Below are 22,790 nucleotides of genomic sequence, written 5' to 3'. Positions count from 1 at the left end.
TCTACAACAAATTCCTCAGTCCCCCACACAAACTGTTCACATGGGCTCTGAAGAAACTCATCCCACTGCATCTGTCCATGAGGAAATTCCAGCCACTAGCGCTGAAGAAACTGCTGCTGCTGAACAACCAACGACGCATACTGCCACTGAGGAGGAACCATAAATTCCTCAGCCTGAAGAACCTGCGATTGAGATTCCTGAGGTCGTGATGTAACTCACTAACACTCCTCTGCCGAAGCCAAAGGATCCATTCTCACGCAAGCAAAAGTTCAAGGCTGATGATTTCTTCGGTGAGCACGTATTCTTCGAAGATTACAACCCATATGACTCTGCTCGCATTAGGAAGAGGCGTTTCTGGACTGCTAGTCAAGCCAATTTCTATTCCTCAGTGCTGTTCAACAAGGAGAAGATCTTCTACCATGAGCATATTCCTCACGTGGATATGGAATCTCTGCCGTGCTTCGCACCAGTCCTTAGTGTTCTTCACGATGCTGGACTGCTAAACTTTTGCTCTGACATCTGTGATTGGAATGAAGAACTGATTCTTCAATTCTATGCAACGCTGCACATCACCGGAGATGCTGAAGATGTGAATTCATGGGTGCTGGACTGGATGTCTGAAAACACTCACTACACTGCACCAGCCTCTGAATTGCTTCGTGCTCTACCACTCAGTCCTCCCCTTGAAGAAGCTCGTTGCATCTACAGTGAACCTGAGCTCACACATCATTACATGCAGGTGCTGATGAAACCTTTGAAGCTAGGTCAAGCACCAAGAACCAAATTCCTCGTGAAGGAATTGCTGTACGTGCCCAGAACTGTCTATCGTATTCTTACGAGGACAATCAGTCCCATCAAAGGCCACGACTCATTTGATGAGGAAATTGTTGGCATCATGAAGAATCTGGTATTCAACATCGTTCATGGCATTCCTGTCAATTATCATGATTTCTTCATGAGGACTATGGCCAATGTTGCACTGTCTCCGTTTGAGCTGAAGCCTTATGCACCTTGGATTATGAGATTCCTCAGGACAAGGTCTTCACTCAACTACAAAGCTGATTTCTAGAATCACCTCAGCTACTTGCCCCCAATTGAAGTCCTCAAGCAGACATATTCCTCAGTTGATGGAAAGGGAAAGGCACCAGCTGTAATAGATGAAGGCATTCGTCCATTGGATGGTCAGTTTCACAAAGCTGCATCTTATTCCACCAATGATGACTCTGCCACACATGACTCTGCCAATGCACCCAAGTCCACTCCTCAAGCCACTGCTCCGCGCGTGATGACTGACCGTGAACTTCTGCTTAGTCTTCACTAGAAGGTGGATCGAAATCACAAATGGGTTAAGCGTCAGTTTGGTTCACTTCTTCACAACATGACTGCCACACACAATGCAGTGAAGAAAAACCACTACTACCTCCATCAAGTCTTCGGTCGCACCTGGGCAATCCTGTCACATCTGTATGGTGAAGAAGATCTGAAGAACATGGGTCTCAAAGAAGATTTTGACTGGTCTGCACCTCCACCGAAGAAATTCAAGAAGGTCCAGGTTCCTTCTCTGGTGGCCAGCTCATATTCTTTATCGCACGACACTGATGAACATGAAGATTTGGACGACACTGCGGCAGGCCCTACATCAACAAATGACCCCAACAACGCTGGCGCTCCTTCATCAACATGATTATCTTCAGGGGCGTTAGTCCTCATTTTCGATCTTTTTGGTCATTCGATGACAAAGGGGGAGAAATATGAGTTAGTCTTCAAGCGGGTCTACTATATGGGCATTTTTTGCTAAGTTACAACTCTCGTTCTTCTGAAACTTTATTGGATCGAGTTGTAATCTTAAACCCGATGGTGCTCTGATACTTTTGATGCGCTATTCTGCATGCTTATTCCTTGTTAATATTATTGCACGCTTGCTGAATTTCATCAGGCACCATATTTCATCATGCATTTCAAATTCTTCATATTATATGTTAAATGCGTGTATGAATTACAAGATATAGGGGGAGATCTCCATGATTCAACTCTTCAAGTGTGCATTGCTTCAAAAGCAAATTCCTCACTATGCACATCTTCAGGGGGAGTTCCTCTATATCTTGCAATCAAATTCCTCAATATCAGTAGTTACACTTCATATGTTTATCCCCGTTGAAAACTTAACCTATATTGTCATCAATCACCAAAAAGGGGGAGATTGTAAGTGCATCTAGTGCCCCTTAGTGATTTTGGTGTATTGAAGACTTATAGGTTAAGGGACTAATGCGGTTGTGAGTGTACACAGGTCTATAAGTCTATGAGGAGTTTGATATTTACAGGAAAAGTCGACCCCTAAAAATAAATATCTTCGACTGAAGATTTTGATATTTCTGAAGACTTTCATGAAGACTTTGAAAGTGAAGAAATTTGTGTGTCCGTGAAGACTTGATATTCATGCGAGGAATATGAAGCTTGAAGACTTTCGTTTTCATAGTTTTGTTCTTTCTCTTTCTTGAGTCATAGGAAACACCGTACTGTTAAAGGGGGTCGAGGAAATACTAAGGAAAAATTTCCATGTGATGCTCAACTCAAAATCCTACACCTACCAATCCCTTCGAGTGAAGCCATTGGAAATCTCATACAGTTCAGTCAATTTCTTCAGTGAAAGAGACGAAGTTCTTCTGGTCTCTGAGGAATTTGTCCTGACTGAGGTGTTAGGAATTCGCCAGTGCGGATTGCCTACACAGTGAGGAACATGATAGCCCTGAGGATTTTGCTACTCAAAATTCCGACCGTTGCTGTGCTATGTGCCAGCTGTCCCAAAATATCTATCCACCTAACGGTCATATCATTGAAGGGCATTTATGTCTTATCATGTCGGGCTGCTCCCTAGGCTATAAATAGCCGCCCCCTACAACCACTAGCTAGTTGGCTGCTCTGAGAGAAACTGACACTTGTCATTTGAGAGCAACCCATCCTGTGAGGACTTTGAGCGAAAATCATCAAGTGAGGAAAAACCAAAAACCCAAAACCCAAACACCTACAAACCCCAAGTGATTGAGCATCACTGAAGAGATTGATCCTGCGTGGATCCGACGCTTGTTACCTTTGAAGACTGTGCTTCTTCCAGACGGTTAGGCGTCATGGTCTAGAGGATCCAAGAGGAATTGTGGATCGCCGAGTGACCAAGTTTGTGAAGGTTTGGAAGTCGCTTGAAGACTTACCACGAGTGATTCGACGAGGTCTGTGTGACCTTAGTTCAAGGAGAATACGGTGAGGACTGGGTGTCCTGAGCTGCGTGTTCAGGACTGGGTGTCCGGGACTGTGTGTCCTCGAGTTTAAATACTCAGCCGCTCCAACCAGACGTACAACTGAGACAGCAGTTGGAACTGGTCTACCAAATCATTGTCTTCACCAAGCTTACTGGTTCTATTCCCTCAACTCTTTCATTTCCTCATAATTGTGTTGTGTGTTTGTTCATATCTGTGTTTGAAGACTTTGACTGAAGACTTTCTCAATTTCCTCAGTTCAATTTCTTCAGTCTGTTTGTCTTCATCCTGTGTTATCCTATGATTATGCTTCCTGTACTATGTGCCTGTCTTCATTTCATCATGATGACTATGCTTGTATTCTGTTATGTTTACTTTTGAGTAATTATTCCGCTGCTAGTAGTTCTTCGCTAAGGAATTTCCTCACCGACAAATTCCTCAGTGAAGAATTTCATAAAAATGGCCTATTCACCCCCTCTAGTCAATATAACGCACTTTCAGGCTTCGAAAGGGGCAATCTTCAAACTGCATTGGTAACTGTTGTTGTAAGAGAACTCTGCATATGGCAAATTCTCATCCCAACTAGATATGTAATCTAGCGCACAAGCTCTTAGAATATCCTCCAAAATCTGATTGAGTCTCTCAGTCTGTCCATCTGTCTGCGGGTGGAAAGCTGTGCTAAACTCCAATCTGGTACCCAAAGTCTCATGCAACTGATTCCAGAACTTTGAGGTAAACTTGGTTCCTCTATCTGATACTATGCTCCTTGGAACTCCATGCAGACAAATGATTCTAGTCATGTATATCTTTGCCAACTTTGCACTGGTATAGGTAGTCTTCACTGGAATGAAATGAGCTACCTTTGTCAAATGATCGACTACAACCCAAATCGAGTCATAGCCTGAACGAGTTCTGGGCAATCCTGTGATAAAATCCATGCCTAACTTATCCCACTTCCATTCGGGTATCGGCAACGGTTGTAGCAATCCTGCTGGCTTCTGATGCTCTGCCTTTACTCTCTGACATACATCACAAATTGCTACATATTATGCAATATCCTTCTTCATTCTGGTCCACCAGAAAATATCCTTTAAATCCAAATACATCTTGGTATTTCCTGGGTGAATCGAATATGGTGAATCATGGGCCTCTTGTAAAATTAACTTCCCGATCTCCAAATCATTTGGTACATTAACACGGTCTTCAAACCATAAGGTATCGTGCTCATCCTCATGAAATCCCTTAGCTTTTCCTTTGCTCATTTTCTCCTTAATAGAGGCAATCTCCTTGTCAGTCTTTTGGGCTTCTCTGATCTTATCCATCAAAGTTGACTGAATCTCCAATGCTGCTACATATCCTCTTGGAACTATTTCCAAACATAGCTCTCGAAGATTTTCGGCTAACTCCCTTGGTAAATCTCTGAAAGTGCGTTATATCGACTAGAGGGGGGGTGAATAGGCGATTTTTATGAAAGTCTTCAAAACGTGGAAGTTATGAAGACAAACGATAGAAATAAACCTATTACCTTGCAGCGGAAGGTAGACTACACTAGGCAAGCCATAGTCAAGTATTCAATAGAGTGAAAGCACAATGACTAATAGCAGCAATGTAGTAAGGATCAGGTAGGAAGATATTGTGAAGCCACACAGAACACGCAGTCACTCAGTGAAGACAAAAGATAGTGCGAACATACAATGACTTCACAAGGAGTAACAGTAAGTAAAGGGAAGGGAAGATGAAACCAGTGACTCGCTGAAGACAATGATTTGTTGGACCAGTTCCAGTTGCTGTGACAACTGTACGTCTGGTTAGGGCGGCTAAGTATTTAAACCTTAGGACACACAGTCCCGGACACCCAGTCCTGAACACGCAGCTCAGGACACCCAGTCCTCACCGTATTCCCCTTAAACTAAGGTCACACAGACCTCGCCCAATCACTCTGGTAAGTCTTCAAGGTAGACTCCCAAACCTTCACAGACTTCGTTCACCGGCAATCCACAATGTCTCTTGGATGCTCCGAACACGACGCCTAACCTGCTGGAGGATGCACAGTCCTCAAGTGTAATAAGTCTTCAGATCACACAGACAAGAAGACTTAAGTGATGCCTAATTCTCTTTGGCTCTGGGTGGTTAGGGCTTTATCCTCGCAAGGAATTCTCTCTCAAAGGCTTCGAGGTGGGTTGCTCTCAAACGACAAAAGCCGTACTCTGAATCTGAGCAGCCAACCGTTTATGGTTGTAGGGGGTGGGCTATTTATAGCCACTTGGCAACCCGACCTGATTTGTCCGAAATGACCCTGGGTCACTAAGGAACTGACACGTGTTCCAACGGTCAGATTTCAAACTCACACAGCAACTTTACTTGGGCTTCAAGCAAAGCTGACTTGCCCGACTCTGGACAAGATTCGCTCTCAAAGTCTTCACTCGAAGACATAGGTTTTGTTTAAGCATCACTTCAGTCATTCTGACCGGTTCTCTTGGACCCCACTTAACAGTACAGTGGTTCCTATGACTCAACACAGAAGAAAGAGAACTATGAAAGATCTAAGTCTTCGAGCTCCATAGGCTTCATGTGGTGTCTTCTCTTGTCATAGTCTTCAATGTGAATATCTTCATATACCACCTTTGACTTCAATGTCTTCATACATTTTTAGGGGTCATCTCTGGTAGGAAAACCGAATCAATGAGGGACTTCTACCTGTGTTATCCTGCAATTCTCACAAACACATTAGTCCCTCAACTAGGTTTGTCGTCAATACTCCAAAACCAACTAGGGGTGGCACTAGATGCACTTACAATCTCCCGTCATTAGGGTGTTGACATGGCTCTTACGTCTTAACGCGTCAGCTACTACGTTAGCCTTTCCGGGGTGGTAATGCAATTTCATATCATAATCCTTGATGAGCTCCAACCATCTTCTTTGTCTGAGGTTCAACTCCTTCTGTGTGAAGCTATACTTCAAACTCTTGTGATCCGTGTACACCTCGCAATGGTTTCCAATGAGAAAATGTCTCCAAGTCTTCAGTGCATGCACTACGGCTGCTAACTCCAAATCATGCGTAGCATAATTCAACTCATGAGGCTTAAGATGTCGTGAGGCATATGAAACAACTCTTCCTTCCTGCATAAGCACTGCTCCAAGTCCTCGACGTGAAGCGTCACAATACACCTCATAATCCTTGGTATGATCCGGTAAAATCAACACTGGTGAGGTAATCAAACGTTTCTTCAGCTCCTGAAAACTAGCCTCACATTCCTCACTCCATATGAACTTGGTATCCTTCTTCAACAACTCCGTCATAGGCTTTGCAATCTTTGAGAAATTCTCAATAAACCTCCGGTAGTATCCTGCGAGTCCAAGAAAACTCCGGATCTCTCCAACTGTGGTTGGTGCTTCCCACTTGGTCACGGTATCAACTTTAGTGGGATCTACTGCTATACCCTCTCCGGATATAACGTGTCCGAGAAATCCAACTTCTTTCAACCAAAACTCACATTTGCTAAACTTGGCATATAACTGATGTTCTCTGAGCTTACCAAGTACCAAATGCAAATGCTCCTTATGCTCCTCTTCATTCTTCGAGTAAACCAGGATATCATCAATGAACACTACGACGAACTTATCCAAGAACTCCATAAACACTTTGTTCATCATGTTCATAAAGTATGCAGGTGCGTTAGTTAGGCCAAATGACATAACGGTATACTCGTACAGCCTATACCTGGTGGTAAAAGCCGTCTTGGGTATATCCTGTTCTCGAATCCTCAATTGGTGGTATCCTGATCGCAGGTCGATCTTGGAAAATACCTTCGCTCCTTGCAATCGATCAAACAGATCATTGACCATTGGTAGTGGGTACTTGTTCTTGATGGTTACTTCATTCAATCCTCGATAATCAACAACCATCCTTAACGATCCATCCTTCTTCTCCACTAGAAGTACCGGCGATCCCCAAGGCGAAGAACTTGGGCGAATATATCCTTTATCCAGTAACTCCTTAATCTGCTTCTTAATCTCCACCAAATCCTTTGCAGGCATCCTATATGGTCTCTTAGATATTGGCCCTGTGCCTGGCAAAAGCTCAATCAAAAACTCAATATTTCTATCCGGTGGCATGCCTGGCAATTCTTCTGGAAATACATCAGGGAAATCCTTCACAACTGGTACTTCCTCCTGCACAACTCCTATTAAACAATTTACTTGAGTCCTCTTCGGCACCTGCCGGGATACATACTTGATCCTTCTCCCTTCTGGGGTGGTAAGCAAGATTGACTTACTGGGGCAATCAATGTTTCCTCCATACATTGACAGCCAATCCATACCCAGAATTACATCCAAACCTTGTGATTCCAATATTATCAAATCTGAGGGGAACACATGCCTACCTATACTTAATGGCACTTGAAAACATCCTTGGCTAGCCATATACTCCGCTCCTGGTGAGCTTACTAACATAGGTGTTCTAAGTACTTTGGTGGGCAGGTTATACTTATCTACAAATCCCCTTGATACATATGAATGCGATGCACCGGTATCAAAAAGAACAAGTGTAGTAAATGACTTAACCAAAAACTTACCGATTACTGCATCCGGCTGCTCTTCAACCTCCTCCACGTTAACGTGGTTCACTTGTCCCCTGTTGAAAGGGTTCGGCTTCTTCCCAGAGCTTCCATTGCCATTTCCATTCTGTGATTCAGGACATTCATTGGCATAATGTCCGGTCTTCTGGCACTTAAAACAAGTGACTTGGCTCAGGTCTCTCTTGGCTAGGGTCGATGGGTTGGTGCGGTTCTGGCCGTTGCTTCCTCCATTCCCATTACCATTCTTGGTGCCATTATGATTGTGCGAGCTACCTCCTCCATGGGTATGCTGAAAATGTCCTCCCGGTCTAGGGTAAAACGTGGCTTCTGCTGAGCTCCTGAGGTGTGCTTCCCTTGTCCATACTTCCTCTTGCGGTTCTCAATCTGCTGCTGCTTCCCTTCAATCATGAGAGCACGATCTACCAACTCCTGGTAGTTGTTGAAGGTGGCTACCATCAACTGCATGCTCAACTCATCATTCAGTCCTTCTAGAAACTTCTCCCGCTTAGCTGCATCCGTAGCAACGTCATCTGGGGCAAAACGCGCTAGTTTACTAAAGTCTTCCACATACTGGCCAACTGTCCGTCCTGCTTGGCGCAAGTTGCGAAACTCTCACTTCTTTATGGCCATAGCTCCTGCTGAAACATAGGCAGTTCGAAAAGCCTGCTGAACTGGTCCCACGTGACAGTGTCGACAGGGAAAGCGGCTGTGAAATTATCCCACCATGATGCTGCGGGTCCTTCAAGCTGATGTGCGACAAACTTCACTTTTTCCGCATCTGTGCATCCTGCTGTGGTCAACTCCCTAGCTGTCTTGCGGAGCCAATCATCTGCTACTATCGGCTCGGTGCTACTGGAAAACACCGGCGGATTCAGCCTAAGAAAACGGGCTAAGTGATCAACAGGTGGTGGTGGTGGTGGGTTGTTGTTGTTGTTGTTGTTCCCCAGGTTCTGATTCTGGACTAGCAACTGCATCAATGTGTTCTGCTGCTGGATCAACTGGGTGAGCTCCGGTGGAAAGGTAAATTCGGGGTCACGTCTCGGAGGCATCTGAGGGTTTAGAAAAGATGAGATTTAAGAATAGAGGGGGTCTATAGAGAAAACACTACCCATATGCACATGAGGCAAAAGCAAACAATTCACTTCATTCAATCAAACAAGGGCATACAATCGATCTAACTATCGCAAAAGTGATCGGACTACTATATTTACATGGTGGACTACTACTACTGATGAGGTGGTCTACTAGAAATATTCTTCGGTTGCAGACTCCATTATATCTGCTCCAGCTTCATCAACATAGTCATCATCGCTATCATCTGGATCCGAGTCGGTGTCGTCGATGATGATGTAGTCTTCCGGGCGAATCTCCTTGGGTTCTTCGTCTTCTTCTACTAGTGTAGGGCCTCCCATGAATATTCCAATCTTCTTGATCAGATCGTCATTCTTCTCCACTAATACTTCGATTTCCTCTTCATAATCTTCACGTGTAGCCTTGAGTTCTTCCTCCAGTTCCTTGATTCTTGTCCTCGCCTTCTTCAGATCTATCATGTCGGCGCACATCTGGTTTTCCTGACGTCGAATGTGCTGATTTAACTCCTGGATAAAAGCTGCAACTGATCTATCCTTCCTGGTACTGATCATCTCCCAGTGCTCATATCGGCGCCCGCAAATTTGATAGATAGTATCCTTGAGATCATTGCGGTAAACTTCTCCAATGCGTCCCATGGCGATGTGACCTGCCATACTCTTTCCTAGACTCCAAGTTGGTGCATCAAAAGAAAACTCTATGGGCTCAGTGACTGGCATGAATGTCCTTCCTGGAACTTGAACTTGAATCATCCAGCGCTCTTCTTCAGGTAAGGTGGCGTTGTAGGTTCCGGTGAAACTTGGTACTCCTATGTTCAGGTATCTAGTGACTTCCTTCAAGTGACGTCCAAAGGGTGTATCTTCCTCCGGTTGAGTGAACTTGTTCCTTGCATCCGCCATCCTAAAAGAGTAGAAAAGATGAGAAGTCAGAAAGAGAAGAGAGTGAGTAGTGATCTAGGTCTTTAGCTTAGTGGTCGTGTCCTACAGTCAGCGTGTGCTCTGATACCATCTTGTAGCGACTAGACCTCAAACGGTCCAATCTCTATGCTCAGGTGTCATCCCTGGATCAGTAATGCTAACACCACACAATACTTGAAGGATTTATAACAGAGTAGCAATCACACACTTATTACATCGAGTGTCTCAAGAGAGAACTTATTACAATAAATACGGTGTAAGGCCATCTAATAACGATAACAGCGGGAGGCTTGGAAGATAAGTGAGTCCATCAACTCCAATGGCATCACTGAGTATAGAACCACGACCTAAAAACTCCTTAATCGTCGTCTGAAGAGTCCGCAACATTAACGTTGCAGCCCGAAACGGGTCAGCACATGGAATATGCTGGCAAAGTAACACATAGAGAGTAATGGAATGAAACAGCTATTCTATATGCATATTTGGCTGGTGGAAAGCTCTATGGTTACAGTTTTTGCGTAAAGCCAATTTTTCCTTACTGCAAAGGAATAAATTTATTTAACTATCATGGTAGTTGTTAAACATTGAGAATGGTTGACAGCATTCTCAATCCCAATTAAGCATCATCATTAAACAAAACCCAACAAAATTAATTTTAGAGTAACATGTTGAGATTCACATGATAATCCAGGTACTAGATACTCAAGATGTCCATAACTGGGGACACGGCTAATCATGATTAGTTTATACACTCTGCAGAGGTTTGCGCACTTCTCCCCACAAGACTCGATCTCCCCCATTGGGATTCTCGCAGTGCATGGTGTTTGAGAAACGGATGACCGAGACATAGTCTTTCAGAAGTGCTAGCACCTTACGATCGGGTAGACCATTACACCTACTTTCCCCTACATCTGCTAGTCCACCACTGTAAGAGTTCGCACAACTTAGTCAACTATGCTAGAGCCATAATAGCTTGTGGCTGCACACGGAAGTTTCTAGCATGAATAATCTCATGATCCCTTTGAGCCTGGGTGGTGTTCCATAAAAAACAGGCAATCATTGGAATACCCAGGTGCCTCAATCCACCCATATGTGTATTTAAGTTGCCACCTTAGATAAACCATTAATTAACAATCTCACATCTGTCATGGAAACACTCAGCCAATCCACGTCTACTAGCATAGCATGGCAATAATAAGCAAACGTAGAAGTAACTCCCAAAGGTTTGATAATAACAGGTAATAGGTACTACCTCATCTACTTCCCGAACCCACAATTTATTTAGATCCTAATCATGCAATGTGTGAGGATTGATCTAATGCAATAAAACTGGGTAGAGGGAAAATATGATCAAAGTGTTACTTGCCTTGCTGATGATCCGGGAAAACTAGCGATTCGAAGTAGCAAGCGGCGCACTCCGGGTACTCTATCGCAAGCAAACAAGCATACAATAAGTACTCAACTAATGCACATGTAAAACTCAAATAATTGATCTAACCAGAAAGTTCAACTTAAGAACTCCGGTTGGCAAAAAGAATCGAATCGAACGAAGCAACGAAAGACAAACGACAAAAGAAACAGGCTTCGTTTACTATTCTGGATCTAAGGCAATTTTTACAGTGGCAAAAACTTGTTTAAGTTGATTAATCGGAAAGAGGGTTTCGAGACGAAACTCCAGGCGCTTGAATCGCCTGATTCTGATAAACGAGCGAAAAGTTAGACTAAAATGAAAATCGGATCAGGGATCGCGATCAGAAAAATCGCGGATTTAATCCGAGAAAAAGAAAAATGACGAACGTTCGTTAAAACGAACGGACGGACGAACGCTCGCTAAATAAATAAACCGGAAAAACCAATCTATTTTTTTTAAAAAAACCGAAACTAAAAGAAACGAGCAAATCATCAGAAAAACCGAACGGTTTTTTTCGAGAAAAAACCGGAGACGGCGGGGTCTACCTCCGCCGACGGATTTGGCGGCGGCGGCGGTCGGCGGGCGGCGGCGCAGGGTGGCGGGCGGCGGGGCGGCGCTGCGCAGCGGCGGTGGAGGCGGCGGGGCCGACTAGGGTTAGGGTTTGGCGGGGGCGGCGACTTGGGCTTCGGCCGGGGGCGGGGCGCGGCTTATAAGAGGCCCGACCAGGAGAGTCCTGGCCGGTTACGACCCAAGGTCGTTTCAGACGTTTTTTTAAATAATTACGCCCGGAAGAAAAAACAAAAGAAATACTAAATGGACTCCAAAAATCCCGAAATAAATTTTCCCCGGCTTCTAAAATCAAGCCGCACAGGAAGAACATTTATTTGGGGCCTAAATGCAATTTTGAGAAACACGCATTTTTCCTAAATTCAAATAAAATAGCAAGTAAAACCAAAATAAAATCTTATTTGATTTTGTTATTAAATCCTCAATATTTCTTTATTTTAGGAAAGTCATTTTATTCCCTCTCTCATATTTTTGTAATAGAAATAATTGAAGATAAAATAAATAAAATCAAATGATCCTATTTTCAAAATTTGAGACAACTCAAATATGAAAATAACGAAATCCCCAACTCTCTCCGAGGGTCCTTGAGTTGCATAAAATTTCTAGGATCAACCAATATGCAATAATTATGATATGCAATGATGATCTAGTGTATAACATTCCAAATTGAAAATTTGGGATGTTACAAGGAAGGGGGCAGCGCCCCCCCTTTCCTTTCCCCCTCTCTCTCCTTCCCTCTCCTCTCCTACTCCCACATGGAAGGGAGGAGTCCTACTCCCGGTCGGAGTAGGAGTCCTCATGGGGCGCGCCTAGGGTGGCCGGCCCCCTCCTCCTCCTCCTCCACTCCTTTATATACGGGGAGGAAGGCACCCCTTGGAGACACAACAGTTGATCTCTTGGATCTCTTAGCCGTGTGCGGTGCCCCCCTCCACCACAATCCACCTCGATAATATCGTAGCGGTGCTTAGGCGAAGCCCTGCGTCGGTAGAAAATCATCATCGTCACAATGCTATCGTGCTGACGGAACTCTCCCTCAAAGCTCGGCTGGATCGGAGTTCGAGGGACGTCATCGAGTTGAACGTGTGCTGAACTCGGAGGTGCCGTGCGTTCGGTACTTGATCGGTCGGATCGTGAAGACGTATGACTACATCAACCGCGTTGTGCTAACGCTTCCGCTTTCGGTCTATGAGGGTACATGGACACACTCTCCCCTCTCATTGATATGCATCACCATGATCCTGTGTGTGTAGGAAAATTTTGAAATTACTACGTTCCCCAATAGTGGCATTCGAGCCAGGTTTTATGCGTTGATGTTATATGCACGAGTAGAATACAAGTGAGTTGTGGGCGATACAAGTCATACTGCTTACCAGCATGTCACACTTTGGTTCGGCGGTATTGTTGGATGAAGCGGCCCGGACCGACATTACATGTACGCTTACGCGAGACTGGTTCTACCGACATGCTTTGCACATAGGTGGCTGGCGGGTGTCAGTTTCTCCAGCTTTAGTTGAACCGAGTGTGGCTACGCCCGGTCCTTGAGAAGGTTAAAACAGCGCTAACTTGACGAACTATCGTTGTGGTTTTGATGCGTAGGTAAGAACTGTTCTTGCTCAGCCCATAGCAGCCACGTAAAACTTGCAACAACAAAGTAGAGGATGTCTAACTTGTTTTTGCAGGGCATGTTGTGATGTGATATGGTCAAGGCATGATGCTATATTTTATTGTATGAGATGATCATGTTTTGTAACCGAGTTATCGGCAACTGGCAGGAGCCATATGGTTGTCGCTTTATTGTATGCAATGCAATTGCGCTGTAATGCTTTACTTTATCACTAAGCGGTAGCGATAGTCGTGGAAGCATAAGATTGGCGAGACGACAACGATGCTACGATGGAGATCAAGGTGTCACGCCGGTGACGATGGTGATCATGACAATGCTTCGGAGATGGAGATCACAAGCACAAGATGATGATGGCCATATCATATCACTTATATTGATTGCATGTGATGTTTATCTTTTATACATCTTATTTTGCTTTGATTGACGGTAGCATTATAAGATGATCTCTCGCTAAATTTGAAGATAAAAGTGTTCTCCCTGAGTATGCACCGTTGCCAAAGTTTGTCGTGCCGAGACACCACGTGATGATCGGGTGTGATAAGCTCTACGTCCATGTACAATGGGTGCAAGCCAGTTTTGCACACGCAGAATACTCGGGTTAAACTTGACGAGCCTAGCATAAGCAGATATGGCCTCGGAACACAGAGACTGAAAGGTCGAGCATGAATCATATAGTAGATATGATCAACATAGCGATGTTCACCATTGAAAACTACTCCATTTCACGTGATGATCGGTTATGGTTTAGTTGATTTGGATCACGTGATCACTTAGATGATTAGAGGGATGTCTATCTAAGTGGGAGTTCTTTAGTAATATGATTAATTGAACTTAAATTTATCATGAACTTAGTACCCGATAGTATTTTGCATGTCTATGTTGTTTTAGATAGATGGCTTGTGTTGTTGTTCCGTTGAATTTTAATGCGTTCCTTGAGAAAGCAAAGTTGAAAGATGACGGTAGCAATTACACAGACTGGGTCCGTAACTTGAGGATTATCCTCATTGCCGCACAGAAGAATTACGTCCTGGAAGCACCGCTAGGTGCCAAACTTGCTGCAGGAGCAACACCAGATGTTATGAACGTCTGGCGGAGCAAAGCTGATGACTACTCGATAGTTCAGTGTGCCATGCTTTATGACTTAGAACCGGGACTTCAACGTTGTTTTGAACGTCATGGAGCATATGAGATGTTCCAGGAGTTGAAGTTAATATTTCAAGCAAATGCCCAGATTGAGAGATATGAAGTCTCCAATAAGTTCTACAGCTGCAAGATGGAGGAGAATAGTTCTGTCAGTGAGCATATACTCAGAATGTCTGGGTATAACAATCACTTGATTCAACTGGGAGTTAATCTTCCGAATGATAGCGTCATTGACAGAATTCTTCAATCACTGCCACCAATCTACAAGAGCTTCGTGATGAACTATAACATGCAAGGGATGGATAAGACAATTCCCGATCTCTTCGCAATGCTAAAGGCTGCGGAGGTAGAAATCAAGAAGGAGCATCAAGTGTTGATGGTCAATAAGACCACCAGTTTCAAGAAAAAGGGCAAAGGGAAGAAGAAGGGAAACTTCAAGAAGAACAACAAACAAGTTGCTGCTCAAGAGAAGAAACCCAAGTCTGGACCTAAACCTGAGACTGAGTTCTTCTACTGCAAGCAGACTAGTCACTGGAATCGGAACTGCCCCAAGTATTTGGCGGATAAGAAGGATGGCAAGGTGAACAAAGGTATATGTGATATACATGTTATTGATGTGTACCTTACCAGCGTTCACAGTAGCACCTGGGTATTTGATACTGGTTCTGTAGCTAATATTTGCAACTCGGAACAGGGACTATGGATTAAGCGAAGACTGGCTAAGGACGAGGTGACAATGCGCGTGGGAAATGGTTCCAAAGTCGATGTGATCACTGTCGGCACGCTACCTCTACATCTACCTTCGGGATTAATTTTAGACCTAAATAATTGTTATTTGGTGCCAGCGTTGAGTATGAACATTATATATGGATCTTATTTGATGCGAGACGGTTATTCATTTAAATCTAATAATAATGGTTGTTCTATTTATATGAGTAATATCTTTATGGTCATGCACCCTTGAAGAGTGGTCTATTTTTGTTGACTCTCGATAGTAGTGATACACATATTCATAATGTTGAAGCCAAAAGATGCAGAGTTGATAATTATAGTACAAATTATTTGTGGCACTGCCGTTTAGGTCATATCGGTGTAAAGCGCATGAAGAAACTCCATACTGATGGACTTTTGGAATCACTTGATTATGAATCATTTGGTACTTGCGAACCGTGCCTCGTGGGCAAGTTGACTAAAACGCTGTTCTCTAGAACTATGGAGCGAGCAACTGATTTGTTGGAGATGATACATACTGATGTATGTGGTCCAATGAATGTTGAGGCTCGCGGCGAATATCGTTACTTTCTCACCTTCACAGATGATTTAAGCAGATATGGGTATATCTACTTAATGAAACATAAGTCTAAAATATTTGAAAAGTTCAAAGAATTTTAGAGTGAAGTTGAAAATCATCGTAACAAGAAAATAAAGTTTCTACAATCTGATCGTGGAGGAGAATATTTGAGTTACGAGTTTGGTCTACATTTGAAACAATGCGGAATAGTTTTGCAACTCACGCCACCCGGAACACCAGATCGTAATGGTGTGTCCGAACGTCGTAATCGTACTTTACTAGATATGGTGCGATCTATGATGCCTCTTACTGATTTACCGCTATCGTCTTGGGGTTATGCTTTAGATACGACTGCATTCACGTTAAATAGGGCACCATCAAAATCCGTTGAGACGACACCTTATGAACTGTGGTTTGGCAAGAAACCAAAGTTTTCGTTTCTTAAAGTTTGGGGCTGTGATGCTTATGTGAAAAAGCATCAACCTGATAAGCTCGAACCCAAATCGGAGAAATGTGTCTTCATAGGATACCCAAAGGAAGCTGTTGGGTACACCTTCTATCACAGATCCGAAGGCAAGATATTCGTTGCCAAGAATGGATCCTTCTTAGAGAAGGAGTTTCTCTCGAAAGAAGTGAGTGGGAGGAAAGTAGAACTTGATGAGGGAATTGTACCTGCTCCCTTATTGGAAAATAGTTCATCACAGAAACCGGTACACCTACACCAATTAGTGAGGAAGCTAATGATGATGATCATGAAGCTTCAGATCAAGTTACTACCGAACCTCGTAGGTCAACCAGAGTGAGATCTGCACCAGAGTGGTACGGTAATCCTGTTCTAGAGGTTATGTTACTAGACCATGACGAACCTACGAACTATGAAGAAGCGATGGTGATCCCAGATACCGCAAAATGGCTTGAAGCCATGAAATCTGAGATGGGATCCATGTATGAGAACAAAGTATGGACTTTGGTTGACTTGCCCGATGATCGGCAAGCAATTGGGAATAAATGGATCTTCAAGAAGAAGACTGACGCTGAGGGTAATGTTACTGTCTATAAAGCTCGACTTGTTGCGAAAGGTTTTCGACAAGTTCAAGGGATTGACTACGGTGAGACCTTCTCACCCGTAGCGATGCTTAAGTCCGTTCGAATCATGTTAGCAATTGCCGCATTTTATGAATATGAAATTTGGCAAATAGATGTAAAGACTGCATTCCTGAATGGATTTCTGGAAGAAGAGTTGTATATGATGCAACCTGATGGTTTTATCGATCCAAAGGGAGCTAACAAAGTGTGCAAGCTCCAGCGATCCATTTATGGACTGGTGCAAGCCTCTCGGAGTTGGAATAAACGCTTTGATAATGTGATCAAAGCATATGGTTTTATACAGACTTTTGGAGAAGCCTGTATTTACAAGAAAGTGAGTGGTAGCTCTGTAGCATTTCTGATATTATATGTGGATGACATATTGTTGATTGGAAATGATGTAGAATTTCTGGATAGCATAAAGGGATATTTGAATAAGAGTTTTTCAACGAAGGACCTCGGTGAAGCTGCTTATATATTGGGCATCAAGATCTATAGAGATAGATCAAGACGCTTAATTGGACTTTCATAAAGCACATACCTTGACAAAGTTTTGAAGAAGTTCAAAATGGATCAAGCAAAGAAAGGGTTCTTGCTGATGTCTACTACACAACCTTCTTCTTGTAGACGTTGTTGGGCCTCCAAGTGCAGAGGTTTGTAGGACAGTAGAAAATTTCCCTCAAGTGGATGACCTAAGGTTTATCGATCCGTAGGAGGCATAGGATGAAGATGGTCTCTCTCAAGCAACCCTGCAACCAAATAACAAAGAGTCTCTTGTGTCCCCAACACACCCAATACAATGGTAAATTGTATAGGTGCACTAGTTCGGCGAAGAGATAGTGATACAAGTGTTATATGGATGGTAGATAATAGTTTTTGTAATCTGAAAATATAAAAACAGCAAGGTAACTAATGATAAAAGTGAGCACAAACGGTATTGCAATGTTAGGAAACAACGCCTAGGGTTCATACTTTCACTAGTGCAAGTTCTTTCAACAATAATAACATAATTGGATCACATAACTATCCCTCAACATGCAAGAAAGAGTCACTCCAAAGTCACTAATAGCGGAGAACAAACAAAGAGATTATGGTAGGGTACGAAACCACCTCAAAGTTGTTCTTTCCAATCAATCCATTGGGCTATTCCTATAAGTGTCACAAACAGCCCTAGAGTTCATACTAGAATAACACCTTAAGACACAAATCAACCAAAAACCCTAATGTCACCTAGATACTCCAATGTCACCTCAAGTATCCGTGGGTATGATTATACGATATGCATCACACAATCTCAGATTCATCTATTCAACCAACACATAGAACCTCAAAGAGTGCCCCAAAGTTTCTACCGGAGAATCACGACGAAAATGTGTGCCAACCCCTATGCATAGGTTCATGGGCGGAACCCGCAAGTTGATCACCAAAAGATACATCAAGTGAATCACGTGATATCCCATTGTCACCACAGATACGCACGGCAAGACATACATCAAGTGTTCTCAAATCTTTAAAGACTCAATCCGATAAGATAACTTCAAAGGGGAAACTCAATCCATTACCAGAGAGTAGAGGGGGAGAAGAAACATAAGATCCAACTATAATAGCAAAGTTCGCGATACATCAAGATCGTACCACCTCAAGAACACGAGAGAGAGAGAGATCAAACACATAGCTACTGGTACATACCCTCATCCCCGAGGGAGAACTACTCTCTCCTCGTCATGGAGAGCACCGGGATGATGAAGATGGCCACCGGAGAAGGATTACCCCTCCGGCAGGGTGCTGGAACGGGTCTAGATTGGCTTTCGGTGGCTATGGAGGCTTTTGGCGGTGGAACTCCCGATCTATTGTGCTCTCTGATCGTTTTATGGTATATGGATATATATAGGCAGAAGAAATACGTCAGGGGAGCCACGAGGGTGGAGGGCGCGCCCTAGGGGGTTGGGCGTGCCCCCTGCCTCGTGGCTCCCTCCTTTCTTTCCTGACGTGCACTCCAAGTCTCCCGGGTTGCTTTCCTTCCAAAAATAACTTCTCCAGAAGGTTTCATTCCGTTTTGACTCCGTTTGATATTCCTTTTCTTCGAAACACTGAAACAAGGGAAAAAACAGGAACTAGCACTGGGCTATGGGTCAATAGGTTAGTCCCAAAAATAATATAAAAGTGGATAATAAAGCCCAATAATGTCTAAAACAGAAGATAATATAGCATGGAGCAATCAAAAATTATAGATACGTTGGAGACGTATCATTGATCTACCGCGAGATCATAATGGCTAAACCCTAGAAGTCTAGCTTGTATGATTGTCATAATAATCTATCGACTAGCCTGGCCTTGGCTTATATAATGCACCAGAGGCCTAGGACAACAAGAGTCCTAGCCGAATATGTTGGTGGAGAGGAGTCCTTGTCTTGATCACCAAGTCTTGTGGAATACTCCTTGTATGCGGCATGGGTTGCCCGAAGTGGCCCATGAGTGAACCACCATGGGGTCCTCGGCCCAATCCACCTGGTCGGGAGACGATGTGGTGAGTACCCCCTAGTCTTGGACACCGTCAGTGTTCAATACCCGCTGCCTTTATAAAGGAACCAAGGGCCGCCTTTTTATGCCAAACTTCTCCTCGGCCTTCCCAACCTCGAGTTCTAGAACCCAAGGTTCGACTTCATTACTTCAAGCCTCCCCATCATGTCCGGACCCAACCCTCAAGGCCGATGGGTAGCTTCCTCCGTTACAGAGGAGGATATTGCAAAGCTTCGGGCGGCCAGATACTTGACTGCGGAGATACACCACAGGCTTCCTGCTCAAGGACGGGTTATTCCGACCCATAGATCTGGCAAGAGGGTCGTATTCATCTCGCACTTCCTCTGTGGGCCGGGGTTCACTCTTCACTCCTTCATCCGGGGGCTAATTGTCGGTGTCAAAACCGGCGGATCTCGGGTAGGGGGTTCCGAACTGTGCGTCTAGGCCGGATGGTAACAGGAGGCAAGGGACACGAAGTTTTACCCAGGTTCGGGCCCTCTCGATGGAGGTAAAACCCTACGTCCTACTTGATTAATATTGATGATATGGGTAGTTCAAGAGTAGATCTACCACGAGATCAGAGAGGCTAAACCCTAGAAGCTAGCCTATGGTATGATTGTTGATGTGTATGTTGTCCTACGGACTAAAACCCCTCGGTTTATATAGACACCGGAGAGGGTCAGGGTTACATAGAGTCGGTTACAATGGTAGGAGATCTGAACACCCGTATCGCCAAGCTTTCCTTCCACGCCAAGGAAAGTCCCTTCCGGACACGGGACGGAGTCTTCAATCTTGCATCTTCATAGTCCATGAGTCCGGCTGAAGGTATAGTTCGACTATCCGAACACCCCCTAATCCAGGACTCCCTCAGTAGCCCCTGAACCAGGCTTCAATGACGACGAGTCCGGCGCGCAGTTTGTCTTCGGCATTGCAAGGCGGGTTCCTCCTCCAAGTACTTCATAGAAGATTTTGAACACAAAGATAGTGTCCGGCTCTGCAAAATAAGTTTCCACATATTGCCATAGAGAGAATAATATTTACACAAATCTAATCTGCTGACGTATTCCGTAGCGTGACACACCACGGCCAAGCCTTTATCCTAGTCGTTTCAGTATCCCACCTCAGCGCGTTATGCGAGGCGGTTTCCTTGGCACGTCTTGTCAAAGCAGAGATCGTGTCCCCTTATTCCGGGATTCTCATCAATACGTGCGTGGGTGACCCAACCGCTTCTAGGACTCCTAGATCATAGGCAAGTCCAAACGAACACGGAGAGGATGCTCGATATCCACCCTCTTTATAAAGGGACGAGGCCTTTTATTTTTCCCTCCCGTGCTCAATCGAATCCTTCCCCCACCTCAAGCTCAAACGCCCAAAGTTCAGGTCAGGTGCTCCGAACCTTCAGTATTGTCCGGATCTAGACTTCAAGGCCAATGGGTGCCTTCCTCCGTCACGGAAGAAGACGTCAAAAAGTTGAGGGAGGCCAGATATCTGACCGCCGAGATTCTGCATCGGCTGCCTCCCCGGGGGAAGGTCGTCCCCTCCCCCGAACCCAACGAGAGCGTCGTGTTCGTCTCCTACTTCCTCCGAGGTCTAGGCCTTGCATTGGATCCTTTTGTCAGGGGCTTGATGTTTTACTACGGGCTAGATTTCCATGATCTAGCTCCGGACTCCTTTCTCCATATCACGATGTTTATTGTTGTGTGCGAGGCCTTCCTCCGGGTTACCCTCACTTTGGCCTATGGCTCAAGACTTTTGAAGTAAAGCCGAAGATGATCGAGGGGCAACATGCAGCGTGTGGAGGTGCCTCAATACGCAAGATGACAGGAGCTGCGTGGCCCAAAGGTTCCATTCCAGAGGTGTCTGAATTGTGGCAACAGGAGTGGTTCTACATCACGGCTCCTAGAAGTGCCAAGTGGGTGGCCGCCCCCGTTTTCCGCTCGGGCCCTCCTCCACAACTGATGTCATGGATTAGCAGAGGATTGAGCTGGTGTCCGGCCAAGGACGTGCCTATAAAGCAAAGCCGCATTCAAGATCTCTTTAATGGAGATTTCAGTTTGGTCGTGGTAACACAAGTTATGCTGGTTCGTCAAGTCCAGCCTTGCAAATGCTGGCCTCTTCGCTTGTGGGAGTTCAATCCCGAGGGACCGCGCGCCATTCAGAATTTCCTCGGCCTGACGCACGAGGAGATGTACAAGTCGTTCTTCGGACCTCAAGTGGAGTGTCCGGAAATCACCGAGGACGCGGGCCTGAGTAGCAACCGCGCCGCCGAGCAAGTAAGGCGTCTTCCGACCGAGCGTACTACCTCTCCTTTGATGCTAAGTTATTTCTGAGAGGTCGCCTTTTGACCAGGACTGGCTAAGGAAGGTGAAGTTGGTTCGGTGCTCGGCCCCCCTCCCCGAGGGTTTGGAAAGTCCGATATTGGAAAAGATTCTCCAGACCGCACCTTGCCAGGAGCCCTTGAAGGAAAATGCGGGCGGTCGTGGGCCCCCAACGCTGGCCGCTCTAGCCGAGGGAGCGAGCGTCTCCATGAAGGAAGATGACCAGAAGAGGAAAAGGATTGCGTCTGGGGATTCGGAAGCCTAAGCTTCCAAACGGGAGAAGAAGTCTCCCACAGAGGGTCCTACCCCGGGGGGTGCGGTTGCCGCACAAAGTCCGCGGGGGGATCAATTTTCCCACGAGTCATAAGTGACCCAAAATAACTTGATAATACAAATATGTCGTCTTTTCTTCTGAGAAGGTAACCACTGCATGTATCTTTGCAGTTCGGGCCTTAGCTCGTCTTCGGGGATCTTCTTCTAGAGATGATGGAGAGCGAAACGCCTCCTCCGGACTCCTCCGCTCCGGAAGCGGGCGACCCTGAAGTGTCGTTGCGGAGGGCCTCTCCGAGTCCGGCGAGGCCAGAAGATAATCCCGTCGACCCCCGAAGTTCCCAGTGTCCAGCTCCCGAAGAGAGCAGACAAGCGAGTCCGGCACCATCTAGTGTGCGGTCGGATGTTCTGAGGAAGTTGGTGGGGCAGGCGGCCATCTCAGATGAACACCGTGTGCTGATGAATACGGTGATGGGGAGAATCTCTTCCACCGAAAGCGGATTGCATAAAGCTTTTATGAGTCTACTAACAGGTTTTGAGGTATGTAAAGTAATGTATGATAGTCCTGCACATGCTAAGTGTGCCCTGTGTAGATAATAGCCCCTGAGACTCTGGTTGTCGTTGAGAACGATGACGATCAGAGGATCATAATCCCAGGTAGTAACCATACTGCTTTTATGAGCAGGTGATGGAAAGCTCCGGTGGCTAGCCGGACTAGCGAGT

The sequence above is a fragment of the Triticum urartu genome, chromosome 4, assembly GCF_003073215.2.
Source record: "Triticum urartu cultivar G1812 chromosome 4, Tu2.1, whole genome shotgun sequence".
Classification (NCBI taxonomy): Eukaryota; Viridiplantae; Streptophyta; class Magnoliopsida; order Poales; family Poaceae; genus Triticum; species Triticum urartu.
Note: the sequence above shows the minus strand (reverse complement) of the source record.